This window comes from Lissotriton helveticus, chromosome 11, assembly GCF_964261635.1.
Source record: "Lissotriton helveticus chromosome 11, aLisHel1.1, whole genome shotgun sequence".
Lineage (NCBI taxonomy): Eukaryota > Metazoa > Chordata > Amphibia > Caudata > Salamandridae > Lissotriton > Lissotriton helveticus.
In genome coordinates, this window is record NC_136072.1 from 1,112,364,820 (window position 1) to 1,112,381,476 (window position 16,657).

Below are 16,657 nucleotides of genomic sequence, written 5' to 3' on the forward strand. Positions count from 1 at the left end.
GGCCGAACGCAACCAGATTGATCTTATGGGGGTGGCTAGTGGGCGGGGCGTAAGCCGTACTGGCTGCGTCCTCCACCTCCCAGGAGAACCTGATAAGTTTGTGATCGGACCACGTCACTCTTTCTGAACTTAGTGCCTTGATGGAAAAGTTAGAGCAGACTAGGTCCAGAAGGTGACCGCCGTCATGGGTCGGAGAGTCCACCCACTGCTTGAGTTGAGCCAGATCGAAAATTTCCCCCAGGCGGCGGGCCTCAGTAGAGTCGGAGACATCCACATGAATATTGAGGTCACCGACCAGAAGAAATTTCGGAAAGCTCAGTGCCCGTGGCACTATGCGCTCCTCCAACACATCAATGAAGTGGCTAGCATAGCCTGGAGGCCTATAAATCAGTGATCCTCCCAGAGTGAAATGGGGATTAATCGTAAGGGAGAAATGGAGTGCTTCTCCATCAGCCATTTAGTCGGACTGCTCAGTGGAGAAGTGCCACCTCTCCCTATAAATTACTGCTAGCCCACCTCCTCTGCCGGTGATGCGGTCAACTCTGGCAATCTTAAAACCTCTGGGGACAGCGAGTTCCATAATCGGAGCACAGGTGTTAGTAAGCCATGTCTCCGTGATGAAAAGGAGCTCTAGCTGTCCGTCGGCGAGTGTTTCAAAAATGTCAGCCGCATCTTTTACCATGGATCTAGCATTAATTAGCCCTGCCTTAATTGCAGTAGGTCCTGATCCACTGCCTGATCGTGTGGGTAGATTCGGCTGGGGCAGAAAACCACAGTTTGAACACTTCCCGGCAGTACAGTCCCGCCCCGCCCGCGTACAGAGACCCTCTCCAGCTGTCGAATTGAGTTTCAAGAGGTCACTGCGAGGATAGCTGACCCTACCGGCCGCTCTCCTCCAGGGGAGATACCGGGTAAAATGGCTGGCCCTGGGCCCGTCCGAGGCACGGACGGGCACTGACAGGCCCTCCTTTGGCGCTCCTTCGGCGCGCAGACGGCGCGCCCGCTGCGCGAGACCGCTGCGCGTTCTAAAGCGCATCACTATTTAAGGCCCAAGCCCCTCCCCCAGCTGGACCGCTAACTCGAGTCTAGCAGGGGTCCGGGACTCACCAAAGATGGCACCCGACCTGGCCCTCCACAGCAATCGGCACCAACAAGCCGCGGTGGAACGGGGCACAGGGAGACCGGGTAGCAGCGCGCAAAGATTTTAAAACGGTACAATTAATTATTTAACATGCAACACAATTATTATATCAATTGATTGTAAAATGTTTAAAAAAGCTATTGCAATAAAACTCCGGAGAGCGAGTGAGCAGAAGAGAATCTCTCGCAGTCTGCTCGCCTTTCCAAACGATGTAGCAAGGTGCTACCACCACCCAGATCGATCGCACAGGCCCCCGGAATCAGAATCTATTTAAGGCCCAAGCCCCTCCCTCAGCTGGACCGCTAACTCGAGTCTAGCAGGGGTCCGGGACTCACCAAAGATGGCGCCCGACCTGGCCCTCCACAGCAATCGGCACCAACAAGCCGCGGTGGAACGGGGCACAGGGAGACCGGGTAGCAGCGCGCAAAGATTTTAAAAGGTACAATTAATTATTTAACATACAACACAATTATTATATCAATTGATTGTAAAATGTTTAAAAAAGCTATTGCAATAAAACTCCGGAGAGCGAGTGAGCAGAAGAGAATCTCTCGCAGTCTGTTCGCCTTTCCAAACGATGTAGCAAGGTGCTGCCACCACCCAGATCGATTGAATGAAGTGTCGCTCACAATGTCAAACTAACGCATCACAGGAATGGTCTTCGAAATGCCACGTGAAAAGGGCAGATATGTAAATAAACAACAGGAGCGAAAAAACGGGGTGCGTGGGCATCAGTGTTTGCCGATATCCACAGAATCAACCTACAGAGCCAGATAGTAAGGTCATCGGGTTTCTTCAAAAAAATCGATTCCCCAAAGTGGCCTCTGACTGAGACCCGCTAATTTTAGAGTCCTACTATGGAAAGAAAATGGCCCTGCATTCCTCGCTGCTTTACTGGGTTTAGGTGTTGTGTGCACGTCCTTCAGTTATGGCCCGGGGTTATTTATCTTTAATCCCAGCGTCCGTCCAGGGGTCATCGCGGGGGGGATGTGGGGGAGGCAGGAGGGATTTCATTAAAAAATAAAATAAAACTTACCATCCCCCACCACCTCAGCTTCTCGATGGGTCCGACAACCGCTGTTTTCGAATTCCATTTTCTACAGCTCTCATCGTCATCATCATGAAAGGCAGTCTCCCTCCCTACCCTCTGCCAATCACTTGGTGAGGCGCAGGAGAGAGCACCCCAGCCGGGCCATTTTCTCTATGTAGGCTGCAGCATGCAGCAGCCTACATAGAGAAAAAGAGGGGGTGGGCGGTACTGCTCAAGGGTAGTGGGGAGTGGCTTGCCCACTGTTGTGCATACTTACTGTTTGGTCAGCCCCAGGGCCGGCCAAACAGTCAGTACGCACAACAGTGGGCAAGCCACTCCCCCCCACCCCCCTGCCCTCGAGCAGGACTGCCCACCCCCAACCAGGCACTTCTGCTTTCTCGGCGTGCGAGAAGGCAGAAACATAAAATTGTAGTTTTTTTACCATTTATGTTTCTGCCTTCTCGCAATGCAAGAATGCAGTGAGGCGACACCCCCATGCCCCAATGGGGGAGCCGCCACTGATAGGAGGGGACCTTTTGGAATCGATCAGCTTTTTGAGCAAAAACGTGCACGTTTTGCATTGGTTTGTATTGCAACGCGTGCACGTTTGGCGTTTTCCTTGCAGGAGCGAGCTTTGGCAACATCTGTTTGTAATTATCTTGCAAACAGACTTTGCCCCTGCTCGCTCCTGCAAGGGAAATGCAGGGTGTGTCTGGGATGCAGGCTGTGTCAGTGTCAGTTGCCTTTGAATTCGATGCGTGACCCGCACGGTGCTGTAATCACTCCCTCCCCCCCAGGGTGCCACCTAACAATAATAGTGATAATAAAATGATTATTATTGTCAACAACAATAGTGACAACAACAGCAAAAATACTACTATTAAGTACATTATTAATAATACTATTAATTTTCACATTGTTATTATTATTATTTTTGTCATAGAATCGCGCGCACGCCTGGGCGGTTGCATAGAGCGCCAGTGACGTCAGGGCAGCCGTGACGCTGTCTGAGGTGGGGAGGGTAGATTCACGTGAGAGCACTGGACGGCAGGAGCCCTGACGTCTTCCAGACCTGGTTGCGTTAAACAACGCTGCACGAGATGCCTTTTTTTCCTGACAGTGAAAGTGGCTGTTCTTCAGTGGAGAGTAGTGTCGCCGAGGCATCTCGCTATTCTGTGGTTTTGAACACCAGGGCGTAGGATCTGATCAATAAAAAAGACAAAAGGCAGCAAGAGGACGCGCGGGGCCTTGAGCTGCCTTGTAAACATCTGTCACCGTTGGGGTAAGGAGGTTGCTCCACCCGTGCAAAGGCTGCATAATTACACACCGGGGCTATGGGAATTTCACATGCACAGAGCAGGTCTCACGGTTACTCTGGCCACTGCTGAGGTGTTTATTCATTCCCAAGGACTCCCCCCCCCCTTAAAAATAAAAAAGCATTGGCATAGCCAATAGGTCTCAACTTTGGGACCTTAGAAGTGTATTGCCATGCAACAGTTGATGTTGTTGCATCAAGGATATTGTGCTGGATAACGAAATACTTATAAGGTCCCAAAGGCGAGTCCTATTGGCTATGGCAATGCTTGTTATGTTTGATCCTGAAAACAAGGAAATCATTTATTGATTGATACTGATGAATTCCTTCTTTTAATATTTTTAACTGTGATGTATACTTGTACTTTTATGATTCATTTGTATGAATCGAAGAAAGTAATTGATTGATTGATATTTTTGTCCTCGATATTCTTGACAAAATATTTTGTCCCACAATATTTTTGGTTACGACATTATGTCCAAACACCAAACAAAATGTCACTAAAACTACAAAAATCGAAAAAGGGGAACTAGAGATATGTTTATACCTAAATGTATCATCAAAAAGCGTTAATCACCAATGGTGTTCATCTGGTTGCACTTGACTGGCATCTACGCACCATTTCTGGCTGAGCACAATAGAGCACAGGTCATATAGAGAAACCCGGTTCATCTCGACCAAAAGTTTCACCTTCTGACTTAATCTCTGAAATAAAAGAAAAATATTCTGAGCGGGGCAATGCAGCAGGCTGTGGCCAAGAAGGGCTTCATGAGGCCAGATTACCATATGACGAGGTCCCAGTGAAGTTGTTGAACTTTGGCAGAAAAGCACAGAGCGGGAGACATTCAAACTTTGTGCTAAATGAAGGTCCCCAGTGATGGCTGATGCAGGTAAGAGTGGTGGGCAGTGGGATGTGTGAGGGGGGAAGTTGACAGATGACGATGAAGGAAAATAAAATAAACAAAAACACTTACATTGCGTTTGCCGCTGTGGCGAGCGCAAGGTAAGTGTTTTTCTTTTTAAAATTAAATTTTCCCTCATCGTCGTCTGTCGAGCCCCCAGCCCCTCCCGCCTCAACGATCTTCCTTGCACCAGCCGTCACTAAAGTTCCCCCGCCAGCCATATACTTTTGGCAACTTCACCCTGTGAAGATTTCTATGTTCGAGCAGAGGGTCTATTTACTAAGATTTTACACCGTGTTTGTGACACAAATTAACACAAAATCTTTTTTACCTATTTACTCTCAGCACTAAACTTGTTTAGCACTGGAAACTCACTTGAAAGTAACACAACGCAGAGCATAGCGCTGCTTTGCATTACTTAGTGCCAGGGGGGTGTACCATGGGTGGTGCATTGGCGTTTCCATTCAACACCTAAGCTTTCTGATGCTAAACACTACTTACTTAAAAAAGTAGACAGGGATTATCATCAGAACATAGTGCCCATTTCAAGTAAGCACTATAAAAGAGAAATGCTTTAATTTTCCTTCCTTTTCCAACTTTGTATGTATGCTGCACTGTGCAGAACATATACAAAGTGAGAAATGGATTAAAGTTAGTATGAGTGTAGTATTTTGTACTAGAAGGCTATCTTTCCAGTACAAAACCTATACTAGAGGCACGCAAACACCCTTACACTATGGTGCAAAGGTGTGTGAATGGCACTCAACATCTAATTTCAGCGCCGGTGCTAGCAAGAGGGGGAGAGAGTGCCATATTTCAGTAAATATGGCGATCTCCTGCTCTCTTCTTCTCATGCAACGCAGCGCAGCTTTTTTGCCTGCTGCACTGTGGTATGTGAGATTTTATTGAATCTTCCCCCAGTCTCTTTTTTTGGAGTTTGGATTCTTCTAGCAGGGCAAGGCTGCGAGCGGTAGCCAAACAGGGCTCCACAAGGCTGGATAGCGTCTCTGCGATGTTCCACTGAAACAGGTATGGTGCTGTGGAAAATCTTAGAGCAGGAACACCTGAATCTTAGTCTCATTGGCAACGTGCCTTCGTCGGATTGACTTGACAAGTGTTGACCTCAGTTTCCTCAGGATCAGTATGTAGTTAAAAAGGCCCCCTTCAGATCTATCCAAACCCAGATTGCTATTAAAGCCGTGGGCTAAAGACGGATCAGATGAGGGCTGCAGGAACAAACGGGAAGGAAAGGAAGGGGACAGCAGGGAGGGAGAGCTGGAAGACAAAGAACAAAGACAATGAAATATGTTCTTATTCAAAGAAACATAATCAAGGACGTGCATCTACTAGTTCCCTACCTGATAAATGAATAAAGGCTGCGATACTCAAAAGATACCTCTCGTCTTATGAGAACAGGCCTTGTCTGAATAACTGGGACCTCCCTTCTGTAATACACAATTTGAACCAAGGTATGAAATGTCATACACCAACGTTATCATATAACAAATGGAAATGAAGAACTGAAACTCCACCTACCCTAAACTCCCTTTGTTCAGGTATTAAGTGGGGGTCTATGAACATGCCTTCTCAACAGCCAAGTAAATAATGAATAAAGGAAATGGGTTACGTCACCCTAAAGAAGTAAAGTTCAATCAGTACCTTTGTAGTCTGGAGCCACACGAACCAGCCTCCAAAAGGTTGAAGAAAATGCAGCCTAGGTTAACTCCACCAAGGCCACTCCTCCTGAAGCAATACTGACGAATTAATCCTCTGCAATAGCCGATGAAAAAAGGCTCGCCAACAGAGGATTAAATAGAATTGGAAAAAACCCTTTCCGCATTAGCCGATGCAATAAGGCTATCCAACGGAATAGGGTTACGATAATACACAGCTATAACAATTCCGTTTCCGCAAGAGCCGATGCAAGGAGGCTCGCCAACGGAAACGGAGAGACTACTGTCGCGCTGGCCCCTTCAATTCCTGTCCTCCGCATGAGCCGGTGGTAAGGCTCGCCAACGGAGGTACAGTGAAAGCAGCGCACAAGATGGACTCTGGAGCGCCTTCCGCATGAGCCGAGGAAAAGGCTCGCCAACGGAAAGCCGAAGAACGCGCAAGATGAATCTCCGTTCTCAGGAGCGTCCCACCAGGTTCGCAACACTCCAGCAAGAAGAACAGCAATACGGACGGATCCACACCAAGAACACACGATCGAAGCAGGTCACAACCCAGCCGGGTCACGAATCAGAATATCCGACATCGGAAACAGGAAGTAAGGCCCTTTTATTCCCTCCTCCATGCCGCTAAGCATTCTGGACCCTGTAGTTGTTGCTCTCCGTGTCAGTACAGTGAGGCGCGAGTATGATCATAACAGTATATTCCCCCTCACCTAGAGCGCCGAACAGGACCTGGACTCAATGGATGCAGGCGATGAAACTCGGCAACCAGCTGAGGGGCATGTACGCCAGACGCCGGCTCCCAGGAATTCTCCTCTGGTCCGTATCCCTTCCATGCCACCAAATAACGCAACCCTCTACCATGCCACTTGGAGTCCAGGATACCACTCACTTCATATTCCGCCCCATCGGAAAACACCAAAGGTGGAGGCAGACGTTGGACAATCCGCCCCGCCGGTTTCAGCAAAGAGACATGGAACACAGGGTGGATCCGGAGATGTTGAGGCAACCGTAATTTCATGGCCACAGGATTGATACATTTCATGATAGGGAAAGGTCCAATGTATCGAGGGTTGAACACGCTGTACTTCTTAAAACGAAAGTTCTTAGTTGACAGCCATACCCTGTCACCCACCTGATACATAGGGCCAGGACGTCGTTTCTTATCAGCTGAGGCCTTATACGCCACCTTCGAGGCCTTCAAAGTGTCCTGAACCTTGACAAGGACGTCCTTAATTTCCCCAATCCTCCTAGCCGCTTCAGGGACCGAGGTTTCTTGAATGGGATGCAAGAATGGCATGAACCTAGGGTGGTGACCATACGTCCCATAGAAAGGGGACACCTTGATGGCCGAATGCGTGGCATTGTTGTACGCCACCTCAGCTAACCACAGATATTCCACCCAATTGTCTTTCCCTTGGGACACAAAACACCGCAGGTATTGTTTCAATGACTGGTTGAGACGCTCAGTTTGTCCATCGGTTTGAGGGTGGAAGCTGGTTGACAGCGACGTTTCGATGTGCAAAGAGGAACACCAAGACTTCCAGAACATAGCTGTGAACTGTGAGCCACGGTCCGACACTATAACCGCAGGGAGACCATGTAAACGCACAATATTCACCATCAGCAAACGTGCCAACTGCCCAGCAGAAGGAACCTGCGGACAGGCGATGAAATGGCCCATCTTGGTCAAAAAGTCAATGACCACTAACACTGCAGTACATCCCTGGTCCCTGGGCAGACCCACCACAAAATCCAAGGAAATTCTTTCCCACGGAACTGACGGAGTGGGCATGGGACAAAGAAGACCAGCAGGACGCCTATGATCCGACTTTGCAGCAGCACACACAGCACACAACGAAATCCACTTCTTTACATCAGCCCGTACTGAAGGCCACCAGGATTTACGCGTGATCAGATCTAATGTTTTTTCTACCCCCATATGACCAGCACTTGGGGAAGTGTGACACCATAGGTACATTTGTTTGCGAAGGGGTTCTGTTGGGATCAACAAACGCCCCCGATTGACGGGGAATCCATCCCTCAATTGCCATTCCGGATGAGAGTGCAACCACTTCCGCCATTGGTCGGTGGAAACGCCTCTAAGTATACCCTGCAAAAAGTCATCAGGTTGGAGGGCACCAATCACCTGTGTAGGTTTCACAATGGAGGTATCATTCCCCGTTGTAGGCGTCTTCGAAGAAGACTGGCGAGTGAGTGCATCCGCTTTTCGATTATCCACCCCCGGGCGGAAGGTGATAACGAAATCGAATTCTGAAAAAAAAAGCATCCACCGAAGCTGTCTAGGGGACAAATGGCGTGCTGCTGACATAAATTGCAAGTTTCTATGATCTGAATAGACGGTTATCTTATGCCTGGCCCCCATCAAAAAGTGTCGCCATTCCGTGAAAGCGATCTTGATCGCCAAGAGCTCCTTCTCCGCGATACAATAATTCCTTTCAGCCTTATTAAGTATCCGTGACATATATGCCACAGGGTGCATAATCCGAGTCAGCTCATTGCGTTGAGACAGGACTGCCCCTACTGCCACCTCTGAAGCATCTGCCTCAACGATAAACGGCAACTCAGGATTAGGGTGAACAAGCACTGGTGCTGACACAAACGCCTGCTTCAAGGTCTCAAAGGCGGCCTGAGCTTCCGAATCCCAATCAAACCTCTGATCCTTGTGCAACAATTTTGTGATGGGTGCTACTACTCGTGAAAACTGATCTATAAAGCGACGATAAAAGTTAGCGAAACCCAAAAAGCCCTGGATGTCCTTGACATTCTTTGGGATTGGCCAGTCTCGAACCGCCTGTATCTTGCGCTCAGCCATTTCCTGACCCTGAGGGCTAAGCATAACCCCCAGAAATTCTACGGTAGACACATGAAAGTCACATTTTGACAACTTACAGTACAAGCTGTGTTGTCGAAGGATGGACAGGACAGATTTCACATGACCTACGTGCAGGGCCTCAGACTCTGAATAGATCAGGATGTCATCGATATACACGATGACATATTGATCCATGATCTCCCGCAGCACATCATTAAGAAAAAACTGGAACGCGGCGGGAGCGTTGCATAGGCCAAACGGCATAACCAGGTATTCAAATAACCCATACCTGGTTTTAAATGCCGTTTTCCATTCGTCTCCCGACCTCATCCTGACTAAATGGTAGGCCCCTTTCAAGTCCAATTTAGTGAATATCTTTGCACGCTTCACTTGTTCCAACAGGACGTTGATCAAAGGCAATGGGTATCTGTTCTTGACCGTGATCTCGTTAAGCGCTCTGAAATCTACACACGCCCTCAATTCCCCATTCGCTTTTAGAATAAAAAAGAGGGGTGATGCAGCAGGGGACTTGGAAGGGCGGATGAACCCCAATTTCAACAGTTTGTCCAAGTATTGTCTCAAATGGATATTCTCAGGTTCAGTTAAAGCATACAGGCGTCCCGAAGGCACCACAGCCCCGGGCATTAAATCAATCTGGCAGTCATACTGCCTATGGGGAGGGAGACCTTCCGCCAATACCTCATCAAAAACGTCTTGAAACTCGTTGTACATGTGTGGCAATACCACATCTTTTTCAGCAGCAGTTGCTACGCTATTCCCATTAGCTAGGGCCAAAGAGGGTCTCTGAGTACAACTAAAACAGTGCTCCCTACAGTACTGTGAATTCATGGTTACGCTGTTAGTACCCCAGTGAACCTCAGGGTTATGCCTCTGCAACCAGGGTAATCCTATTATTACACCATACTGAGGGGCTTGTATGACACTGAAAGTGACCTTTTCGCTGTGATTCCCGTACCTCATCTCGGTTTCTGCAGTCTGATAACAAACAGGACCTAGATCTAATTTTCTCCCATCCACAGCATATACCTCATCAATATGCTCCTTAGGAATCAGAGACATGCCCATCCTTTCCGCCTCAGCCTTATCTATGAACATCCCCGTGGCCCCTGAGTCCACCATAGCTCGTGTAGGGACTGGCACCTGACTGATCACCAATAATATGTTGAGAAACAAATGTTGCGCACTTAACACCGGATTTACCATTGAAGGAATACAAATATGACTCCACGAACCTCCTTCTTGCTCCCTAGAGTCTATTCGTTTTCCGCCGGTTTCTCACTAGCAGCAGATACCCCTCTATTCGGACGAAATTTGGAGAATTTGGGCTTTATAGGACATTCTCTAACAAAATGACCTTTTTTCCCGCAATACAAGCAGAGGCCATTCTTCCGTCTTTGCTCTTTTTCTGTGGGTGTAAGAGAGGCGCGTACTGCACCAATCTCCATGGGTTCAGAAGCGGGAGTGAAAGGACTATCCGGGGATTTAATAGGGCCAGATACCGGGATGGTTCTGGACTTGGCCTTGGGATCACCTTTTCTATTCTTGAGACGGTGATCCAGACGTAATGCCAGACTAATTAAGTCTTCGCAAGTCTTGGGCTGGGGATCGATCTGGGCTATGATGTCTTTCATGTCTTCTGTCAAACCCTGATGGAACAGGGACGCCATTTTCGCCTCTGGCCACTTGGTCTCGGTAACTAATCTCCTAAAGGAATTCAGATACGTTAAAATATCTTGATTTCCCTGCCGAAGCTCCAACAACTCCTTGTCGGCAGTATACGAGTCGGCTCTTCTATCGAAGACTTTAATAAACTCATCCCGGAATGCCTCCCAATCATGCATCAGGGGGTCATCCCTTTGGATCAGGGGAACCGCCCATTGTGCCGCATCCCCGGCTAAATAGGATATCACGAACGCTACTTTGCTTTGGTTTGTGGGAAAGGAGCGTGGTTTGCATGTAAAATGCATCAGTACTTGGGACAAAAACACTTGTACAGAACCAGCGTCTCCCTTAAAACGTTCAGGATTTGCAAGTGGGACACTTGTGGGTATTTCTAATACCACTGGACTGGGCTGATTAGAACCAGAAGCCCCGGTATTAAAGGGGTTTTTCTGTATGTTGTCTAATCTATTACGCAACTCCGTGGCCTCTTGTCTAGAGGAAAGGAGTTCGGTCTGTACTACGACTAGAGCAGCCAACACGTCATCTAGGGTAGCCATGCCTACACACTGACCGGGAGGATGTGTAACCGTGGGTCGGATATTCTGTTGACCTCAGTTTCCTCAGGATCAGTATGTAGTTAAAAAGGCCCCCTTCAGATCTATCCAAACCCAGATTGCTATTAAAGCTGTGGGCTAAAGACGGATCAGATGAGGGCTGCAGGAACAAACGGGAAGGAAAGGAAGGGGACAGCAGGGAGGGAGAGCTGGAAGACAAAGAACAAAGACAATGAAATATGTTCTTATTCAAAGAAACATAATCAAGGACGTGCATCTACTAGTTCCCTACCTGATAAATGAATAAAGGCTGCGATACTCAAAAGATACCTCTCGTCTTATGAGAACAGGCCTTGTCTGAATAACTGGGACCTCCCTTCTGTAATACACAATTTGAACCAAGGTATGAAATGTCATACACCAACGTTATCATATAACAAATGGAAATGAAGAACTGAAACTCCACCTACCCTAAACTCCCTTTGTTCAGGTATTAAGTGGGGGTCTATGAACATGCCTTCTCAACAGCCAAGTAAATAATGAATAAAGGAAATGGGTTACGTCACCCTAAAGAAGTAAAGTTCAATCAGTACCTTTGTAGTCTGGAGCCACACGAACCAGCCTCCAAAAGGTTGAAGAAAATGCAGCCTAGGTTAACTCCACCAAGGCCACTCCTCCTGAAGCAATACTGACGAATTAATCCTCTGCAATAGCCGATGAAAAAAGGCTCGCCAACAGAGGATTAAATAGAATTGGAAAAAACCCTTTCCGCATTAGCCGATGCAATAAGGCTATCCAACGGAATAGGGTTACGATAATACACAGCTATAACAATTCCGTTTCCGCAAGAGCCGATGCAAGGAGGCTCGCCAACGGAAACGGAGAGACTACTGTCGCGCTGGCCCCTTCAATTCCTGTCCTCCGCATGAGCCGGTGGTAAGGCTCGCCAACGGAGGTACAGTGAAAGCAGCGCACAAGATGGACTCTGGAGCGCCTTCCGCATGAGCCGAGGAAAAGGCTCGCCAACGGAAAGCCGAAGAACGCGCAAGATGAATCTCCGTTCTCAGGAGCGTCCCACCAGGTTCGCAACACTCCAGCAAGAAGAACAGCAATACGGACGGATCCACACCAAGAACACACGATCGAAGCAGGTCACAACCCAGCCGGGTCACGAATCAGAATATCCGACATCGGAAACAGGAAGTAAGGCCCTTTTATTCCCTCCTCCATGCCGCTAAGCATTCTGGACCCTGTAGTTGTTGCTCTCCGTGTCAGTACAGTGAGGCGCGAGTATGATCATAACAACAAGTCTGTCCCAGTCCTCCAGATGTAATTGGAGCCAAAAAGTTTCATACTCCCAGGTTTTTTAGGATGTAAGGTAGAGTACACTGTGACACAGCCAGGGGTCCCAGGACCTCAAGAACAGCACTTTTAGGCCAAGACTCACACCAGTAAAAACCACCAGCAGGGTCCAGGACTGGTCCAGTTGGAACTGGTCAGCTGGTCTCTTTAGGAAAAGATTTTTTCTTGCAACTTGTTACTCGTTGTGTCCCTGTAGCTTAACAGGAGGTCAGCAAACTGATTATTGGAGTCCATTTATTTGTCCTGAGTACAAGAGGTGCAGGGCCAGCCCTTTAGGTCTGCTCACAGGTCTCAACAATAGGTGCAGTCCTCTTTCTGTCTTCCATTGCTCCAGAATTGTTCTACTGAGTGTGAACAGATGTGAAACAGTTATGTCTGACACTACACTGTAGGTGGCAGGGACTCCTGGCCCCTCACAAGCCAAAGGGGAAAGTTCCCTGGGGTAACCCTATCCACTTTTGTAGCAGCTCCTTTGTGCCCTACTGCAAACAATCCCACAGTGACCCTCTCTACCTAAAACAAAGATGGCAGAACTTTTCCTACCCTGTGCATTACTCCTGTGCCCAACCCAGAGGTGTGGCCAGGGAGATATGTAAATGATCACCTGTGTCACTTCAAACCAGTTCTGGGGGTAGCTACTCTCACATTAGGATTGGTGCCTGCCTCAGTAGGTGAACAAAAGAGGTCCCTGCCCAGGTGCCTGCTAACATTTGCCAGTGACAGGGTAAACTAATAAAGTCCTTGGTCACCGCCCAGATGGTATTCCTGCCAGAGTGAACAATTGCAAAATCTTAGCTGAAGAGTAAGAAGACCCGGTGCACTCTTGGAAACGATGTGTGTTCTGTATCTGTACACAAAGTTTTTATAGAACAGTCGTGGTTTGAATGGTTTCCAAAAGTTTTATTCAACCATGTCGCATTATTTCATCATATTAGTAGCATATGGTGAAATTGTAAAAGTTGGTTCATCATGGGTTATCCATCATGCATGAAATTACATCCATAGTGTAATATAATCCCCGATATGTAAAGCGGATAAAGGTGGTGCGATTGTAGTTTTGGATTCAATATATTATCAAGAATGTCTTCAAGAACATCTACAAAATCCGGATCTATACATGCGCATGAACTCGGATCCTACCATGGTCTTTAAAGAAACACTCACTAAGATCATAAACACAGCCATATCAACGAATGCCATTAATGAAAGAGACAAAAAATTTCTTATTAAGGAATACCCACAGGTACCATACATGTACCTAGTACCCAAGATCCATAAGAATTTGACACAACCACCATTTAGACCTATTGTGAGTACCACCAATTCTATTCATGCACCTACAGGAGCTTACATTGATAAACACCTACAAGCCAGTGTAAAGGGTATGACCACGTATATACAAGACACTACCGATTTTTTAAACAAATTGCAAAACATTTTGATTCCTGTCGACCAACCAATCATTCTATGTACTATTGACGTCAACGCCTTATATACCTCGATCCCCCATAACTTGGGGTTGGAAGCTTTGGAAGAGGCCTTAGTACAAACAGAAAAACCTCTGGAACTTCAGGTCTTCATAATGGAGTTAATGCAATTTATTTTACACCACAGTTACTTTCAAACTAATGAAGGCCAATACTATCTTCAATTGTCTGGAGTAGCCATGGGCAACTGTGCTGCTCCGGCATATGCTAATCTCTTCATGTATTCCTTTGAAAAACAACACATCCTCCAAAACGCTTCATGGCAACCTTTTCTATGTGCATACTTTCGGTACATAGACGACATCTTCCTTGTGTGGCGAGGAAATGAGATACAATTGGTCTCGGCCATAAGGGACCTCAACCAAGTGAACGAACGGATACAATTTACCTACACGTTGAGCGTGACTGAAATATCATTCTTGGATGTACAAATTCAAATACATGAGAATCAATTCATTACTTCAACTTTTTCCAAAGCCACTGATCGTAATAACTATTTACATTACAAAAGCTTTCACCAACCCAGCCTGAAACGTCACCTACCATACTCACAGTTACTCAGAGCAAAACGCATTGCATCAACGGAACACCTGTACCTAGAGAATAGTTCCAACATTCTGAACAAGTTCCACCAACGAGGTTACCCAGAACCTATCACACTCATGGCTGAAAATAGAGCTAAAATGAAGAATCGTGTAGAACTTCTGAAACCTGCATGTAAAGATTCGCAACAAACAAGTAGACCTGTTTTTGTTTCCAAATATTCTACTCATTCAAGACAAATTAAAAATGTGATTCGCAAACACTGGGTATTACTACAAACTGAAGTCGACTTTAACCACATTTTTGAGAGGCACCCAATTTTTGCATACCAACGGACCAAGACTATACAATCTTTTTTGAAACAACCGACCATGATCATGAACACCAGGTTCAAAGGAACAATCCCATGTTACAACTGCAGTCATTGCAACAGTATAATACCTGGATCCACATTAACCCACCCTACCCAAGGAACACCAATCAATCTTGCAGTAAATGCTACATGTGACTCAAGTAACGTGATCTACATGATTAAATGCCCATGCGGCCTCCCATATGTGGGCAAAACTGAACGAAAGATTAAAATTAGGCTCAATGAGCACAGAAGCAACATTCGCACAAAGAATCTAAAATCTAACATAGCGGCTCATTACACCCAACAGTCGCACAACCCCAGTCAAATTAGATTTTTGATCTTGGAAACAGTGGAGAAAAAGCCTCACAAAGATAACAATAAGATTCTGTTACAACGTGAACTTGTTTGGATATACTGTTTGCAGGCTACTCAGCCTAAAGGACTTAATGATAGACTTGAATTCAGTTGTCACTTGTAAATACATGTACCCATTTACACACATGATTTTATGATCTCTCCAGCAGCTGTGATGACCTTGTTCACCTTTGCTACTTATTCTAGCACTTTGACTTTTTCTTGGTTAACTCTATAGAATAGCTTCTCGGACACTCATTTCCATCTACTTTTTGTATCTTTGTTAAACACGTGGCACTCCCTTCTTTATTTTTTTATCATAGATTCACACATTTATATATATACATAATTTATTTTATTTGGGCACCGTTACATATTTATTTGGTACTCTCCCATCAGATACTAAATAGCATCTACACTATCGAGGATTCTAGTGGTACTTTTATCGCTGATTGCTAATATGTAGTTGTTTTCACGATCATTATTCATACTCGGTGAGTCTTTTTTCTATCTTCTTCCACCCTTTGTTACTAATGATCACACAACGCGCATGCGCGGCGTCTTCCGGGTTCGCGGCTACACGGAGCCCGTTTCTCTCTGTCACACCGTCTAAGATTGGAACCAGAATACTTTCCACTACGGGTAGGAATACTATACAATGTAGATTTGATTCACACGGTGTCATGTACCTCTAATCACCATTCTAGTAATCTGGGTTAGCGCACACCATCGGAGCAATTGTTCATACTTAAGCACCCCATGACCCAGGAGGTGAACACCCGATGCACCTATAAAATTTTCACTATTTGATCTACCACTCTATAAAAAACGTTCAGCACAATAAGGAGTGCAACGGCTACTATTTCATTTGCATTCCTGCCAGAGTCACAGAGCACCTCGTCACACCCAAGGCCTTTGCCTCAGCTCTAGGAGCAAGTTCACACATTGTCAGGGCAGCTATTCAGCTCCTGGGCGACAGTTGGTGGTTATTTAAATGAGCTTTGAGATGGGCTAGCCAGGGAAAAGGTACCTTTCTAAAAGTACCCTTTCTAAAATATATATTGCAAATCTGACTTTACCAGTGAATTGGGCTTGTAAAAATGTTTTCAGACTCAAAGAAATAATGTTATAGCCTTACCTAGCAGAAGATAACATTAATAATAATAATAATACATTCTTTATTTCGGTTTGTTCACAGTGGAAAAACCATAAAAGACACAATATTCAACATTCATTACATTTTTGTATGGTTAAAAAGAAGAAGCTATTATCAAAAGATTATTTAAAAAGTTTTTCTGTAACAGACTGCATGGAGTAGCAACGATAAGACGGTTTATAAGTTATTTCTGTGCTTCAGGATGCATTTTAAAAAATTGCTCACGAAATAACAAACATTTTCTGATTCCAGCATTTGAAGTCTAA

General features: G+C 46.1%; 1 protein-coding gene across 1 annotated transcript in view; it reads right to left on the reverse strand.

Annotated features, from left to right (window-relative positions):
* SLC2A11 (solute carrier family 2 member 11) overlaps nt 1-16,657 on the reverse strand; it is a 405,158-nt gene that overhangs the window by 268,833 nt on the left and 119,668 nt on the right. The gene's annotated exons all lie outside the window — the stretch shown is intronic.